The sequence below is a fragment of the Kogia breviceps genome, chromosome 3 (genome assembly GCF_026419965.1).
Source record: "Kogia breviceps isolate mKogBre1 chromosome 3, mKogBre1 haplotype 1, whole genome shotgun sequence".
Taxonomy (NCBI): domain Eukaryota; kingdom Metazoa; phylum Chordata; class Mammalia; order Artiodactyla; family Physeteridae; genus Kogia; species Kogia breviceps.
The window spans coordinates 2,248,711-2,265,644 of NC_081312.1; the positions used below are offsets into that span (position 1 = coordinate 2,248,711).

General features: G+C 42.1%; 1 non-coding gene across 1 annotated transcript; it reads left to right on the top strand.

The window, feature by feature from the left end:
* Positions 1–640: 640 nt before the first annotated feature.
* On the top strand, positions 641–713 carry TRNAA-UGC (transfer RNA alanine (anticodon UGC)). Its single transcript has one exon. It is a non-coding gene; the product is annotated as a tRNA-Ala (tRNA).
* Positions 714–16,934: the final 16,221 nt, after the last annotated feature.

Genomic DNA, 16,934 nt, shown 5'->3' on the forward strand with positions numbered 1-16,934 from the left:
TAATAGATGTGCTTGAATATTAGTAAGTAGGAATGGGTTTCTGTGGCCAGGGAAGCCCAAAAAGAGATTTTGTTAAAGTAAACTCTTGAATCTAGACCTAAGGCAGGCAAACAAACATACAGACAACAACAAAACCCCAAACTTCCTAAAACTCCCCTAAACACAGAAACCCACACACACTTACATACACAGGGATAATTTATAGTTCAAAGAGATCAAGAGAAAACAGTAGAATTGAATGATAATGAAAATGTTACACATCAAAACTTGTAGGATACAACAAAAGAGGCATTTAGAGAGAAAATTATAGCTTTATATGCTTAAATAAGAAAAGAGAAAGAGCTGAAAATTAATGAGCTATGTGTTAATATTACATAGTTAGAAAAATAACACAGTATACCCAAAGAAAGTAAAACGATCATAATGAAAAGCAGAAATTACTGAAATAGAGAACAAAGGTAAAATGAAATTGACAAAACCAAGAAAGAGTTCTTTGAAAAAAACTAGGAAAAAAGGCAAAACTCTAGTCCGGTTAACTAAGAATAAAGGAGAGAAAGCATGAATAGCACATTAGGAAATATAAAGGAGGACATGACCACGAGTGTTGCACGGATTAAAAATTTAAGGGGCTACTGGGACTTCCCTGGTGGTCCAGTGGTTAAGACTCTGCGCTTGCAATGCAGGGGGCCCAGGTTCCATCCCTTGTCAGGGAACTAGATTCTGCATGCACGCCGCAACTGAGTCCACACGCTGCAACTAAAAACCCTGCATGCCGCAACGAAGATCCCATGTGCTGCAAGAAAGACCCGGCACAGCCTAAATAAATAAATAAATAAATAAATAAATAAATAAATAAATAATTTCTAAAAAAAATTAAGGGCGCACCACAATGAAGAGCAGCCCCCGCTCACTGCAATTAGAGAAAAGCCCGCACGCGGCAACAAAGACCCAGTGCAGCCAAAAATAAATAAATAAATAGGTAGATAAATAAATTTATTTTTTAAAAATGAAGGGACTACTATCAAGAAATTGTGCCCATAATTCTAAAGCTTACATGAAAGAAATTAATTGCTAGAAAACTAAAACATCATCACTATTGAAGAAGAAATAGAAAGTGAATAGCCTATAACTATTTAAGAAATTGAAGCAAGCCCAAACGGTGTTACAGGTAAGTTGTACCAAATGGTCAAAAGAGCACATTATTTCAGACAAGAAGAAGGAAGACTGAAAATCTATAACCTAAGCAAGCATCTCAAGAAGCTTTAAAAGGAACAGTGAACTAAACCCAAAGAAAGTAGAAGAAAGGAAATAACACAGAGGAGAAAACAAACATAATAGAGAGAATAAATGAAGCTACAAGTCTCAGCTCTGGTGAGACTGATCACGGTAAAAGAGAGTAGCACAGATAACAACATCAAGAGGAAAAAAAAAAAGACATTATTAGAGCTCCTTCAAACATTAAAGTGGCAATAAGAGGGTATTATGAACTTTATAACAATACATTTATTTATTTATTTATTTATTTTAAAATAAATTTATTTATTTATTTTTGGCTGTGTTGGGTCCTTGTTGCTGTGCACGGGCTTCTCTAGTTGCAGCGAGCGGGGGCTACTCTTCATTGCAGTGCGCAGGCTTCTCATTGCGGTGGCTTCTCTTGTTGCAGAGCACGGGCTCTAGGCACGCAGGCTTCAGTAGTTGTGGCGCACAGGCTTAGTTGCTCTGCAGCATGTGGGATCTTCCTGGACCAGGGTTCGAACCCATATCCCCTGCACTGGCAGGCGGATTCTTAACCACTGCGCCACCAGGGAAGTCCCTGTAACAATACATTTAGAAATGTAGATACTATGGACAAATTTCTAAAAAAATAGACCTTACCAAACTACGTGAGAATAAATAGAAAATCTAAATAGTCCTATAACCAACAAAGAAATTAAACTTGCAACTCAAAACCTTCCCACAAAGAAAATTCTAGGCCCTGATGCCTTTACTAGGTGTCCTACCAACTTTTTTTTGTTTTTTGGCCACACCACATGGCTTGTGGGGTCTTAGTTTCCCAACCAGGGATGGAATCCAGGCCCTCAGCAGCAAGAGCACGGAGTCCTAACCACTTGACCGCCATGGAATTCCCTGTCCTACCAAACTTTTGAAAAGAAGTAACACTAATCTCACACAAACTCTTCCAAAGAAAAGAAAGAGAGGATACTGTACAGCAGAAATTAACACAACATTGTAAATCAACTGTACTTGAATAAAATAATTTTTTTAAAAAAAGAAAGGAAGGGAAGAGATATGGGAACATATGTATATGTATAACTGATTCACTTTGTTGTAAAGGAGAAACTAACACTCTATTGTAAAACAGTTATACTCCAAAAAAGATGTTAAAAAAAAATAATAATTTTTTAAAAAAAGAAAGGAGGGCTTCCCGGGTGGCGCAGTGGTTGCGTGTCCGCCTGCCGATTCAGGGGACAAGGGTTCGTGCCCCGGTCCGGGAAGATCCCACATGCCGCGGAGCGGCTGGGCCTATGAGCCATGGCTGCTGAGCCTACGCGTCCGGAACCTGTGCTCCGCAACGGGAGAAGCCACAACAGTGAGAGGCCCGCGTAGCGCAAAAAAAAAAAAAAAGAAGAAAAAAAAAAGAAAGGAGACACAAGTTTGTTTTAGTTGGACATTGTAGCCTTTTTCCTAAGGACATTATGAGAAAAGAAAATTACATGCCAATGTTACATTGTTTAGGAACATGGATAAAAAAATTCTAAATAAAATATTGATAAGCCAAGTCCAGTGATAATTGAAAACATAGTATGTCACAACCAAGATGGGTTTATTCTAGGAAGGCAAGTTTGGTTTAACATTAAAAAATCAGTCAATGTAATTCACCAAAATAGTAGAATAAAGGAGAAAAAAAATCATAGAAGATCCCAATACATGCAGAAAAACAATTGTTTAAATATCCCTAGCAAACTAGGAATAGATTGGGACTTCCTTGATCTGTTAAGAATATCTAAACAGAAACTAACACACCACTGTAAAGCAATTATACTCCAATAATAGATGTTAAAAATAAAATAAAATAAGCTAAGAATATAATATCTAAACAAAGATCTGTAGCAAACATTATCAGCCCTAATGTTGAAATGTTCCCAGCTTTACCCTTGTCATCAAGAAAACACAAGGGCTGCTTTAACTCAAGACTGCATTGGCGCTCCTAGTAAGTGTAGAAAGAATAGAGAAAAAAGAGATAAAAGGATTGGAAAGGGACAAAAAAAACTGTTATTATTTGCAGATGACAGAAAATGTACATAAAAAGTCTAAAATAATATGTGGATAAATTATTAGAATTAATAAATGACTTTAGTAAGGCTGCTGGATATAAGATCAAAATATAGGGGCTTTGGGCTTCCCTGGTGGCGCAGTGGTTGAGAGTCCGCCTGCTGATGCAGGGGACACGGGTTCGAGCCCCGGTCCGGGAAGATCCCACATGCCGCGGAGCGGCTGGGCCCGTGAGCCATGGCCGCTGAGCCTGCGCGTCCGGAGCCTGTGCTCCGCAACGGGAGAGGCCACAACAGTGAGAGGCCCGCATACCACACACACACACACACAAAATATATATATATAGGGGCTTTCCTGGTGGTGCAGTGGTTAAGAATCCACCTGCCAATGCAGGGGACATGGATTCGAGCTCTGGTCCAGGAAGATCCCACATGCCGCAGAGCAACTAAGCCCGTGCGCCACAGCTACTGAGTCTGTGCCCTAGAGCCCACGAGCCACAACTACTGAGCCTATGTGCCACAACTACTGAAACCCAAGCACCTAGAGCCCTTGCTCTGCAACAAACAAGAGAAGCCACCACAACAAGAAGCCCGCGCACCACAACGAAGAGTAGCCCCCCCGCTCGCCGCAACTAGAGAAAGCCTGCGCGCAGCAACAAAGACCCGACGCAGCCAAAAATAAATAAATAAAATAATTAATTTTAAAAAATTGAAAAAAAAGATCAAAATATGAAAAGAAATTGTATTTCTATAAAGTAGTCACAAAGAGCTAGAGAATGAATTTTTGTGAAAAGAAATACTATTATACAGGGACTTCCCCGGTGGTCCAGTGGTAAAGAATCCGCCTTCCAATGCAGGGGACACGGGTTCGATCCCTGGTCGGGGAACTAAGATCCCACAAGCCATGGGGCAACTAAGGCCGTGCGCCACAACTACTGAGCTCACATGCCTCAACTAGAGAGAGAAAAAACCTGCACGCCACAACTGGAGAGAAGCCCACGTGCCACAATGAAGAGCCCGCACTGCAACAAAGCCCCCATGCAGCCAAAAAATAAGTAAATAAAAAATAAATAGATATACTATTACATAAAGGGTACACAAGGCATCTGCATAGAAAACTAGAGAGAATTGAGAGAAATTAAAGAATATCTAAATAAAAGGTGGAATAGTACTATTTTTACATATCAGAAGACTCATTATTATAAGCACATTAACTCTTTGATGAAATTAATCTACACATTTAGTGCTATCTCAAAAAACATGCCAGAAGGGTTGTGTGTATGTGTGTGTGTGTGTAGGTGTCTGTGTAATTTGGCAAGCTGATTCTAAATTTATATAGAAATGCAAAGGACCAAGAATATCCAAAACTCTTTTAGGTCAGAAGAGCAAGGTAGGATGGTGTCACTGGAGATCAAGGCTTATTATAAGGTCTGGTAATTAAGGCACTGTGGTATTAGTGTATAAATACAAAAATACTTCAGTGGACTAGCAAAGAAAACTCAGCAGCCAACCAACACATAAATGGACACCTGATTTACAACAAAGTGGGGATTGTAGAGTGGTGGGGGAAGAGCAGTCTTTTAAGTAAATGGTTCTGAACAAGTGGGTATTCCCATATGAGAAAACCAAAACGAAACACGTGATTCCCCCTTCACACCATACACAAAAATTCATTGTAGGTCTAAATATGGGAGACAAAATATAAAGTTTGTAGAATACAATATAGATAATATAATATCTTCAGGAATTTCAGGTAGGGAAGACTGATAAATTGATTACAGTAAAATTAAGAACTTCTGTTCACTAAAATACATCATTCAAGGAGTAAACAAACAAAATCAAGCAAATACCTTGGAGAAAATATTTGTAACACATATAACTGACAAAGGCTCATATTCAGAATATATAAAGAACTTCTACAAATCCTTAAGAAATAGCCAAACAACCCAGTAGAAAAATAGGCAAAAGACTTGAAAAGGCACTTCACAAATAGGCTGGCAAATGGGCAGTAAACATGCATAAAGATACTTAATTTGGGACTTCCCTGGTGGTGCAGTAGTTAAGAATCCGCCTGCCAGTTCAGTGGACAAGGGTTCGAGCCCAGGTCCAAGAAGATCCCGCATGCCACGGAGCAACTAAGCCCGTGTGCCACAACTACTGAGCCTGCGCTCTAGAGCCCGTGAGCCATAACTACTGAGCCCATGTGCCACAACTACTGAAGCCCGCGTGCCTAGAGCCCGTGCTCTGCAAGAAGGGAAGCCACCGCAATGAGAAACCTGCGCACCGCAACGAAGAGTAGCCCCCACTTGCCGCAACTAGAGAAAGCCCACGTGCAGCAATGAAGACCCAACGCAACCATAAATAAATAAATAAAATTGATTATTAAAAAAAAAAAAAAAAGAGGGCTTCCCTGGTGGCGCAGTGGTTGAGAGTCCGTCTGCCTATGCAGGGGACACGGCTTCGTGCCCCGGTCCGGGAGGGTCCCGCACGCTGCGGAGCGACTGGGCCCGTGAGCCGTGGCCGCTGGGCCTGCACGTCCGGAGCCTGTGCTCCGCAATGGGAGGGGCCACAGCAGTGAGAGGCCCGCGTACCGCAGAAAAAAAAAAAAAAAAAGAAAAAAAGATACTTAATTTTGTCAGCAATCAGGAAAATACAAGTTAAATCCACTTTACATTAAAATATCAAGAAAGGAAAAGACGTGCTACAAACTTGGAGAAGATATTTTCATGCACATCAACAAAAAGATTAGATCTTGAATACATAAGGAATTCCTGTAAGGCACTAAGAAAAGCAAACAGTACAATGCAAAATAATAATCCACTGTATGTGTATACCACATTTTATTGATCTGTTCATCAGTTGATGGGTATTTGGATTGTTTGCACTTTTGGACTCATGAATAATACTGTTATAATATTCATGGACAAGGTTTTGTGCAAACGTGTTTTCATTTCTCTCGAGTTTATACCTGAGTGGAACTGCTAGATCATATGGGAACTCTATATTTTGAGGAACTGCAAGCCTATTTTCCAAAGTTGCTTGGGCCATTTTACATTCCCACCAGCAGTGTATGTGCGTGCGAGTCCCGATACCTCTACATTCTCACCAGCATTTGTTATCTGTCTTTTTTGTTACAGCCATCTGCATTTGTGTCCTGGGACTGCCGTAACAAATTACCACAAATTCGGTGGTTTAAAACAACAGATATTTATTTTTTCACAGTTCTAAAGGCCAGAAGTTTGAAATCAAGGTGTCAGCAGGGCTGTGCTTTCTCTGAAGGTTCTAGTGGAGGTTCTGTTCCTTGTCCCCTCCACCTTCTTCTGGTGGCTGTTGACGTTCCTAGGCTTGTGGCTGCATCACTCCAATCTTTGTTTCTGTCCTTACGTATCCTTCTCTATTGTGTGAGTCTCTCTCAAAACTCCCTGTCTCTTTCCTATACGAATACGTGTGATTACGTTTACTGTCAACTCAGATAATACAGGGTAAGCTTTCCCTCTCAAGGGAGAGCTTAATCACATCTTTTGCCACATAAGATGGCATTTACAGGTTACAGGGATTGGATATGGCTAGCTTTTTTTTTTTTTTTTTTTTCGGTACGCGGGCCTCTCACCGTTGTGGCCTCTCCCGTTGCGGAGCACAGGCTCCGGACGCGCAGGCTCAGCGGCCATGGCTCACGGGCCCAGCCGCTCCGCGGCACGTGGGATCCTCCCGGACTGGGGCTCGAACCCGCGTCCCCTGCATCGGCAGGCGGACTCTCAACCACTGCGCCACCAGGGAAGCCCATGGCTATCTTTTGAGATGCCATTTTCTGACCTAGCACACCAGCCGAGTGGGTGTGAGGTTGTATCTTATTGTGGTTTCGATTTGAATTTTCCTGATGGCTAATAGCGCTGAGCATCTTTTCACGTGTTTATTAGCCACTTGTACATTTGCTTTGGAGAAATGTCTATAGAGATCCTTTGCCCAATTTTTAATTGGGATGTTTGTCTTTGTGATTTATAAACTGGGTTATTTAATTTTATATAAGAGTTCTTTATATAGCAGTGACATCAGGGACGATGATGGAGTAGGAAGTGCCAGGAATCTGTCTTCCCACCCAGACAACAATTGTACTGGCAGAATTTGACTAAAGTAGCTATTTTGGAACTCTGGAGTCTACAGGAAAGCTTTCCGTTTCCAGGGAGGGCTTGGAAGGTAAGCCCTGGTTAACTGCAGGCAATTTATCTCTCCGCGTACATGGTAGCAGGTACTCATTCCCCAGTCCCCTCAGCCCAACAGCAGGAAGCTATGCCCATGTTGCTGGAATGGCTTATGGGAGCCAGGGTAGGTAAGTAAAAAGGACCCAGTTCTCCGAATACCAGGGATCTGTGTACTGATTGCTTCCTCTGATCACAGATGTGCAGATACAGAGGTGGGCAGTCATCGTTATAGCCATATTATAGCCACTGGCTGAAGTGGCTTCCAGAGAATCTAAAGAGACAGAGTCTGTTGTCCCCTACCCCCTTTTGTTTTTCCCTTTTCTCCTTCTGAAAGCCAGACAATTAAGAAAGGGAACATTTGATTTTGGGGGGTTTTTGTTTTTTGGCTGTGCCCCACACCTTATGGGATACTAGTTCCCCGACCAGGGATTGAACCCAGGCCTTCGGCAGTGAAAGTGCTGAGTCCTAACCACTGGACCACCAGGGAATTCCTAAGGATGGGGACATTTGAAAGTAACCACATATACAGGGGAATCTAGAAAGTCACTGCACATGCCCAGGAAAAGACATGGTCTCAGAAAAAACCTGAGAAGACCTTAAGTTTGTACCTCAGGCTGATACCCAGCACAGAGACACCCTACAACAATTATTTTTTTTAAAAAAAGAAAAAGAAAAAGAGAAAAAAAAAAGAAGAAAAGAAGGAGGGAAAGAAGGAAGGAAGGAAACTCTGGGGAAGGGGGGAGTCTGATTTTGAGAGTTACTGCATTACAAGATTCAAATGTCTGGTTTTCAACAAAAATAACAAATCATAAGACATATAAAGATACAGGAAAATCTGGCCCATTCAAAGGAAAATATAAACTGACAGAAACTTTGTCCAAGAAAGAGTACATGGTGGAGTTTCTAGAAAAGACTTAAAAACAACTGTCTTAAAAATATTCAAAGAGATAAAGGACGACAAGGACAGAATCAAGAAAATAATACTTGAACCAAAGGAAAATATCAATAAAGAGACAGAAAGCATAAAAAGGAACCAAAAGGAAATTCTGTATCTGAAAAGTACAATAACTGAAATGAAGAATTCACTAGAGGATTTCCAAAGTGAATTTGAGCAGGCAGCAGAAAGAATCAGCACCCCTGAAGATAGGAAAATGGAAATTATTGAGTCTGAGGAACAAAAAGAAAAATATTGGAGAAGAGTAAATGGAGCCTAAGGGACCAAAATATGCACTGTGGGTGTCTCAGAGGAAAAAAAGAGAGAGAAGGGGGCAGACGGACTGAAGAAATAATGGCTGAAAACTTCTCAACTTTGATGACAGACATGATTGGAAACACTCAAGACCCTCACCAAGACATATTATTTTCAAAATTTCAAAACACAAAGACAAAAAGAATCTTGAAAGCAGCAAGAGAAGCAAGTCATCACATATAGGAATGCCCACTAAGATTTCTCATCAGAAACCTCAGAAGCCAGAAGGCAGTGGGTTGATATATCCAAAGTGACGAAAGAAAAAAAAAAAACACTGTCAATGAAGAATCCTGTATCTGGGAAAACTATCCTTCAAAAATGAGGGTGGGGGACTTCCCTGGCAGTTCAGTGGTTAAGACTCTGTGCTTCCAATGCAGGGGGCGTGGGTTTCATCTCTGATTGGGGAACAAAGATCCCACATGCCGTGAGGCAAAAAAAAAAAAAAAAATGAGGGCAGAATTAAGATATTGCTAGATAAACAAAAGCTGAAAGAGTTCATCACCACTAGATCAGCCTTCCAAGAAATGTTAAAGGGAGTCCTTCTGGCTGAAATGAAAGGACACTAGACAGTACCTCAAAACCATATGAAGAAATAAAGATCTCTGGTAAAGGTAAATGCACAGGCAATTATAAAAACATATAGTATTGGGCTTCCCTGGTGGCACAGTGGTTGAGAGTCTGCCTGCCGATGCAGGGGACATGGGTTTGTGCCCCGGTTCGGGAAGATCCCACATGCCGCGGAGTGGCTGGGCCCATGAGTCATGGCTGCTGAGCCTGAGTGTCCGGAGCCTGTGCTCCACAACAGGAGAGGCCACAACAGTGAGAGGCCCGTGTACCGCAACAACAACAAAAACATATAATATTGTTGGAATTTTGGTTTGTAACTCCACTTTTTATCTTCCATGTGATTTTTTTTCGGTATGCGGGCCTCTCACTGCTGTGGTCTCTCCCGTTGTGGAGCACAGGCTCTGGACGCGCAGGCTCAGCGGCCATGGCTCACGGGCCCAGCCGCTCTGTGGCATGTGGGATCCTCCCGGACCGGGGCACGAACCTGTGTCCCCTGCATCGGCAGGTGGATTCTCAACCACTGCACCACCAGGGAAGCCCCTTCCATGTTATTTTAAAAGCTAATGCATAAACAATTGTTAACCTGTTTTTAGACACACAATGCATAAAGATATAATTTCTAACAGCAGTAATGAAAGGGGTGGTAAAAAAGCTTGATAGGAGTAGAGGATGCTATTGAAATTAAAATGGTATAAATTTGAATGAGTTTTTTAAGTTTTGGATGCAATCCTAAATATCCCTAATTGTTCTGGGTAGTAGTGACATTTTAACAATATTGTCTTCCAATCCATGAACATGGGATGTGTTTCCATTTATTCATGTACTCTTTTTTTTCATGTATTCTTTAATTGCTTTCAGCAATGCTTTGTAGTTTTCATTGTACAAGTCTTTCATTTCCTTGGTTAATTCCTAAGTGTTTTTTTTTTTTTGATGATACTGTAAATGGAATTGTTCTTTATTTCCTTTTCAGATTGTTCGTTAGTGTATAGAAATGCAACAGATTTTTGTGCTTTGACTTTGTAGCCTGCTACTTTGCTGAATTCATTTATTAGTTCTAATAGTTTTTTTGGTTTTTTTAAAAAATTATTTATTTATTTATTTATGGCTGTGTTGGGTCTTTGTTGCTGTTTGCACACTTTCTCTAGCTGAGGCGAGCGGGGGCTACTCTTCATTGCGGTGTGTGGGCTTCTCATTTCGGTGTCTTCTCTTGTTGCAGTTGCAGAGCACGGGCTCTAGGTGTGTGGGCTTCAGTAGTTGTGGCACATGGGCTCAGTAGTTGTGGTTCACGGGCTCTAGAGCACAGGCTCAGTAGTTGTGGCACACGGGCTTAGTTGCTCCGTGGCATGAGGGATCTTCCTCAACCAGGGCTTGACCCCATGTCCCCTGCATTGGCAGGGAGATTCTTAACCACTGCTCCGCCAGGGAAACCCTTTTGGTTTTAGTTTTTTGGGTTTTTTTGGTGGAATTCTTACAGTTTTCTACATATAAGATCAGGTCATCTGCACAAAGAGATAGTTTTACTTCTTCCTTTCTTATTTGGATACTTTTCTTTTTCTTACCTAAATGCTCTGGCTAGAACTTCCAGTATTATGATGAACAGAAGTGTTGAAAGCAGACTTCCTTGCCTTGTTCATGATCTTAGAGGAAAACCTTTCCTTCTTTCACCATTGAGTATGATGTTCCCTGTGAGCTTTTCATTTATAGCTTTTATTATGTTGAGGTAGTTTCCTTCTATTCCAAGTTGTTCCATGTTTTTATCATGAAAAAGTGTTCAATTTTGCCAAATGCTTTTTTTGCATTAGTCAAGATGTATCATGTAGATTTCTCCTTCGTTCTGTTAATATGGTATATTACACTGACCAATTTTTGTGTTGATTACTCATTTCATTCCAGGAAGAAATCTCACATAGGCCTGATGTATAATCCTTTCAACGTTTCTAACTTAGTTTCTTAGTACTTTATTAGGGACTTTAGCTTCAATGTACATAAGGGATAGTTTTCTTTTTGTTTTGGTACCAGGCCTCTCACTGCTGTGGCCCCTCCCATTGCAGATCACAGGCTCCGGATGCCCAGGCTCAGCGGTCATGGCTCACAGGCCTAGTCACTCTGCGGCATGTGGGATCTTCCCAGACCGGGGCACGAACCCATGTCCCCTGCATTGGCAGGCGGACGCTCAACCACTGCGCCACCAGGGAAGCCCAGGGATAGTTTTCTTGTAGTGTCTTTGTCTGCCTTTGGTATCAGGGTTATGGTGGCCTCGTAGAATGAGTTAGGCAGTGTCCCCTCTTCATTTTTTTTGGAAAAGTTTGAGAAGGATTGTATTCTTATTTAAATATTTGGTAGTTAACCAGTAAAGCCATCAGGTCTGTGGCTTTTATTGTCTGGAAATTTTATATTTCTGGTTCAATGTCCTTACTAGTTATGTTTTTATTTCTTGGTGATTTAGTCTTGGCAGGGTTTGTGTTTCTAGGAATGTCCATTTCATCTAGGTTATCCAATTTGTTGGTGTACAGTTGTGCATACTGCACTTATGACCCTTATTTCTACGGACTCAATGGTAATCTCCCCATTTTCATTTCCGATTTTAGTAATTTGAGACTTTTTTTTTCTTATTCCATCCAGCTAAAAGTCTGTCAGTTTTGTTGATCTTTTCAAAGAACCAACTTTTGGCTTCATTTATTTTTTCTATTATTTTCCTATTCACTATTTTGTTTTTCTTTGCTCTAGTCTTTGTTATTTCCTCCCTTCCACTAGCTTTTAGTTTGTTTTTTACAGTCCCTTAAATTAAGTTAGGTTGTTGATTTGAGATTTTTTTTTTTTTGCGGTACGCAGGCCTCTCACCGTTGTGGCCTCTCCAGTTGCGGAGCACAGGATCCGGACACGCAGGCTCAGCGGCCATGGCTCACGGGCACAGCCTCTCCGTGGCATGTGGGATCTTCCCGGACCGGGGCACGAACCCATGTCCCCTGCATCAGCAGGCGGACCCTCAACCACCGCGCCACCAGGGAAGCCCGAGATTTTTTTAAACATAAGCACGTAGAGCTATAAAGTTCCTTCTTAGCATTGCTTTTACTGTGTCTCTTCAGTTTTGGTATGATGTGTGTGGTTTATTTTGGCCACGCCATGCGGCATGCAGGATCTTGGCTCCCTGACCAGGGACCAAACCCATGCCCCCCTGCAGTGAAAGCGCAGAGCCCTAACCACTAGACCACCAGGGAATTCCTGTTTTTTAAAAATTATTATTCATCTCTAAGCGTTTTCTAATTTCCCTTGATTTCTTCTTTGATCCATCAATTGTGTAAGAGCATTTTGCTTAATTTCTACAATTTCTGTCTCCTAGTTTTACTTCTGTTGTTGATTTCTAATTCCATTCCATTGTGGTCAGAGAAGATACTTTGTATATCTTTTAAAACGTATTAAGACTTAATTTGTGTCCTAACATGGTTTATTGGGGAAAATGTTGCATGTGCACTTGAGAAAAATGTGTATAGCTGTTGTGGGGCAGGGTGTTATGTATATTTGTTATACCTAGTTGGTTTATCGTATTAAGTCCTCTATTTCCTTACTTACCATCTGGTTGTTTTATCCATTTAGAATGGGGTATTAAAATCTCCAACTACTACTGTAGAACCATCTATTTCTCCTTTCAATTCTGCCAGTTTTTCCTTCATATATTTTGCTGGTCTGCTAATTAGGTGTGTAAATATAATTGTTATATCTTCTTGATGCATTTAAACTTTTATTAACATGGTGTTTTTGTCTCTTGTAAACTTGATTTAAACTCTATTTTGTCTGATATTGGTATAGCCACCCCTATCTCTACTGGTTACTATTTGCATGGAATATCTTTTTCTATCCTTTCACTTTCAACCTATTTGTGTTTGAATCTCAAGTGAGTCTCCTGTAGACAGCTTGTTGTTGGGTCATGTGTTTTCATCCATTCTGCCAATTTCTGTCTTTTGATTGGGCAGTTTAATCCATTTACATGTAAAACATTACTGATAAGTAGGGACTTCTGTCATTGTGCTATTTGTTTTCTTTCTGTATGCCTCATAGCTTGTCTTTCATTTCTGCATTACTGTTGTCTTTCCCATTTAGTGGATTTTATTTTGAGGTTAAATTCTTTTCTCATTTGCTTTTTTTTTTTTAAATTTATTTTTTATGTTTTGGCTGCATGGTGTGGCATGTGGGATCTTAGTTTCCCGACCAGGGATCGAACCTGTACCGCCTGCATTGGAAGCATGGAGTCTTAACCACTGGACCGCCAGAGAAGTCCTCATTTCCTTTTGTACATATTCTAGAGCTGTTTTCTTTGTAGTCATCATGGGCACTACATTTAACATCCTGAAGTTATAACACGCTGATTGGAGTTTATACACTCTCCACTACCATAATCTCTGCTCCTTTACAGCTCCATCCCTACCCGTATCTGTTGTCACAAAATTACATCTTTATACAGTGCAGTGCCCCAAAAGATAACACAAAAAGCTATAATACCAGCTCAGATTGTTTTTAATGTATTATTCTCTTAAAAAAACTGAGTTACAAACCACTGTTACAATAATACTAGCTTTTATAATTTTCCATGTATTTACTTTTTTTTTTTTCCATGTATTTACCTTTATTGAGATCTTTCTTTTTTCTTATGGCTTTGAGTTATTGTCTAGTGTTCACTTCACCCTGGAGTCCCTTGAGCATTTCTTGCAGGACCTTCAAGGTTTCTCATGAGAAACCTGCTGTTATTGGGGCCCTGTATGTTATGAGTTGCTTCTCTTGATGATTTCAAGTTCTCTTTACCTTTTGAAAATTTGATTATGTGTCTCTGGTGGGTGTCTTTGTGTTTATTTTACTTGGAACTTGTTAAGCCTCTTGGATGTTCATGGGGCTTCATTCATTTACTTCGGGACGTTTTCAGCCATTATTTCTTGAAATATTCTCCCTGCCCTTTTCTCTCCCTCTCTCTTCTCTTTCTGAGATTCCCACAATGTATATGTTGTTCCTCTTCATGGTGTTTTACAGGTCACTCAGGTTCTGTTCATTTTTCTTCAATCTTTTTTTCCTGTTCTTCCCTTGTCCTATCTTTAAAAAGTTCGCTGATTCTTTTGTGTGCTCAAAGGCTGCCTTTGAATCCCTCTAGTGAATTTTTCATGTTATTGTAATTTTTTCAACTCCATAATTTATTTTTTTCTTTTTAGGTTTTCTCTTTATTGATGTTTACATTTTGTTCAGACATCATCTTCTTGACTTCCTCCACATCTTTAGTTCCTTGATGTCCCTTGTGTTGTACCTTTAGCCTGGTCACCACAATCTGATTTTTCGTTCACACAAAATGTCCCTCTCGAGTCTGCATCTGGCTCCACCATTTGGGTCTCCCTGTGGCCCAGAGGATATTATTTCACTCAGGAACTTGTCCGCTCTGCGTCCTCCCAGGAAACCTTCACTAACAGCCTTTCACACAGATTCTAACCACAACTGTGCAAGGCCACCGCTTTATCAGGTAACCTCCAGTAGCTTCCTGAAGGCAAACTGTGCCTCCCATATTAGAGCCTAAGATCTCTCCAGCAGGGCCCATGTCCCGTCCTCTTGCCTCCTACACAGGGTAACTGAAGTGCTGGGCGCTCACAGAAGGGCAGAGTCCACTTGCTCTTTGACTGCCTGGTTACACAAGGAGGCTGCTGAGCAGATGTCCTTTACACAGGAAATCGGTTCCAGTGAAAGCACCCTGTCCTAGGTGTTTCCAAGAGTCAGGGTTTCTCTTGCTCCAATCACAAAAATCCCTATTGTGAGGTAGCCTTAAGCAGCCACGTTTCAAATCCCTTGTAACACTCTGCACCCCCTGCCCCTCCCCCACCTTTGGCCACATTTGACTGGAGCTGCCAGTGGAGCTCATGGTGCTGGAAGTGAAAAAAAATCAACTTGACAGAAGTGTTGCAAGACCAGTGGAGCCTATCAGACATGCCTTCTTAGGAATCTCAACTCTTAAGTCTGGAGAACGGAGCATTGACCAGCAGGAACAGAAGCTTGATGGTCACAGGAAGCCACGAGAAAGCCAAGTCACGAGGAGGTTCCGTGTAGCTTTACAGGGCCAGGAAGTTAAGGAGTAGTGGATGGAGAATTAGAGAAACCTAGAGAGCAGTAGACATGTGGGGAAACGCCCCGGAGCAATGTTCTTTCTTGCCCAGGGATCTGGAGTCCTAGTTGGTACAATCTGTGTCCACAAGGCTGGACCTGCTGGTGTCTCTGGGTCCTTGCAAGGCCAGGTTTATGCACTGGGGCTCCCAATGATTCCATCATAATGTGAATCCTTGGGAAACCCTTCCCCACAACTGACTCCACGAGTTACTTGTCACCAAAAGAACCTAACACATAAGACCTGTGATCACGTTTGAGAATGCTTTTTTGCTCTTTGAGGAATCCAACCCTACAACTACAGAGGGCTGTTCCTAGCTTGGAAGTCATGACAGAAAAACCCTGTGTTCACTCAGGCCCTGAACCTCCTGGAATCCCCTCCAGGGTGCTGCCCTAACCCCAGATGGGAGATCTTGGTCTGCAGGGAAGGTTCCAGTACTCCTGGGTGCTCAGCAGATTCTGCTGCCTGTAGGATAGGGGTTTGGGCTTGTTAATCCTTCCAATCTGACATTGTGCCCTCAGGACAGCCAGGGGACCCTGACATTCCCAGGCCAAAGTGCATCATTGTCTGACCAGTCCACCCTCATGGCAGCTACTGGCTTCGTTAGCCATGGGATTAATAGCCCTCCTCGATTCCCAGTGGCTCAGCATTCCTGGCAGCAGGATACAAATGTAATTCCATTCCTGCAGTTTGTGAAGATTCAGTCCTCCAGGGTTGTTTGCAGATGACATCCTGCCACCTCCTCCAGCCTCATCCCCACATGTACTGTGCTCAACTAAAGAGAGTAGCTTCTACTTTCCAGATGTGCTCCCCTACTTCTTCCTCCCAGGTAAATTCCTGCTTCTCCTTTGAAATGCTACCTCTTCTCTAAGACATTCCTCGAAGTCCCCAGTCATTTCCTCCCTCCTCCGAAGCTCCACCCCTCTGCCCTTTGTCTGCTTTGGTCTGCAAGCTCCTTTAAGGTGGGGCAAGGCTGCAGCAAGTGTGCGACGTGAGCCAGGGGTACAGATAGGGTGCACGAGGTTGGCAGCCTGCCTCAGATTCTGTCTGGAGCTTCACCCAAGTCAACCCTGGACCCTGAGAGCTGCTATCTGGCCCTCCCTCCACCAACCACCCTAAGGACCAAAAAGTTACTCCTTATCCTTGCCCTAGGTGCTTCCCAGATTAACAGGACCTGAAAACTGTAGGGTGGGACAAAGTGTAAGCTTACACAGCAGAAGCCAAGGGGTCTGGGCCAGTCTCTTCCTCAGGACTTGTACATGTTACCTAATCTTTATGCCACCAACCTCACTGGGTACTTTGGAAGGATTCCTTCCCTGGATGTTACAGGAACACTGGGACTAGACTCAACCCAGCCTCATACACTGGCCCTGCACCCATCAATCCTTATCTCAGGCTGGGCTGGCTTCTGGTTCGTGCTATTTACATTATGTTATGGGTCCCAGGTGCAGCCATGGCCTGCCCTCAGCCTCTGCTCTAGGCTGGTCTGAACATCACTGCACATTAATAGCTACTTG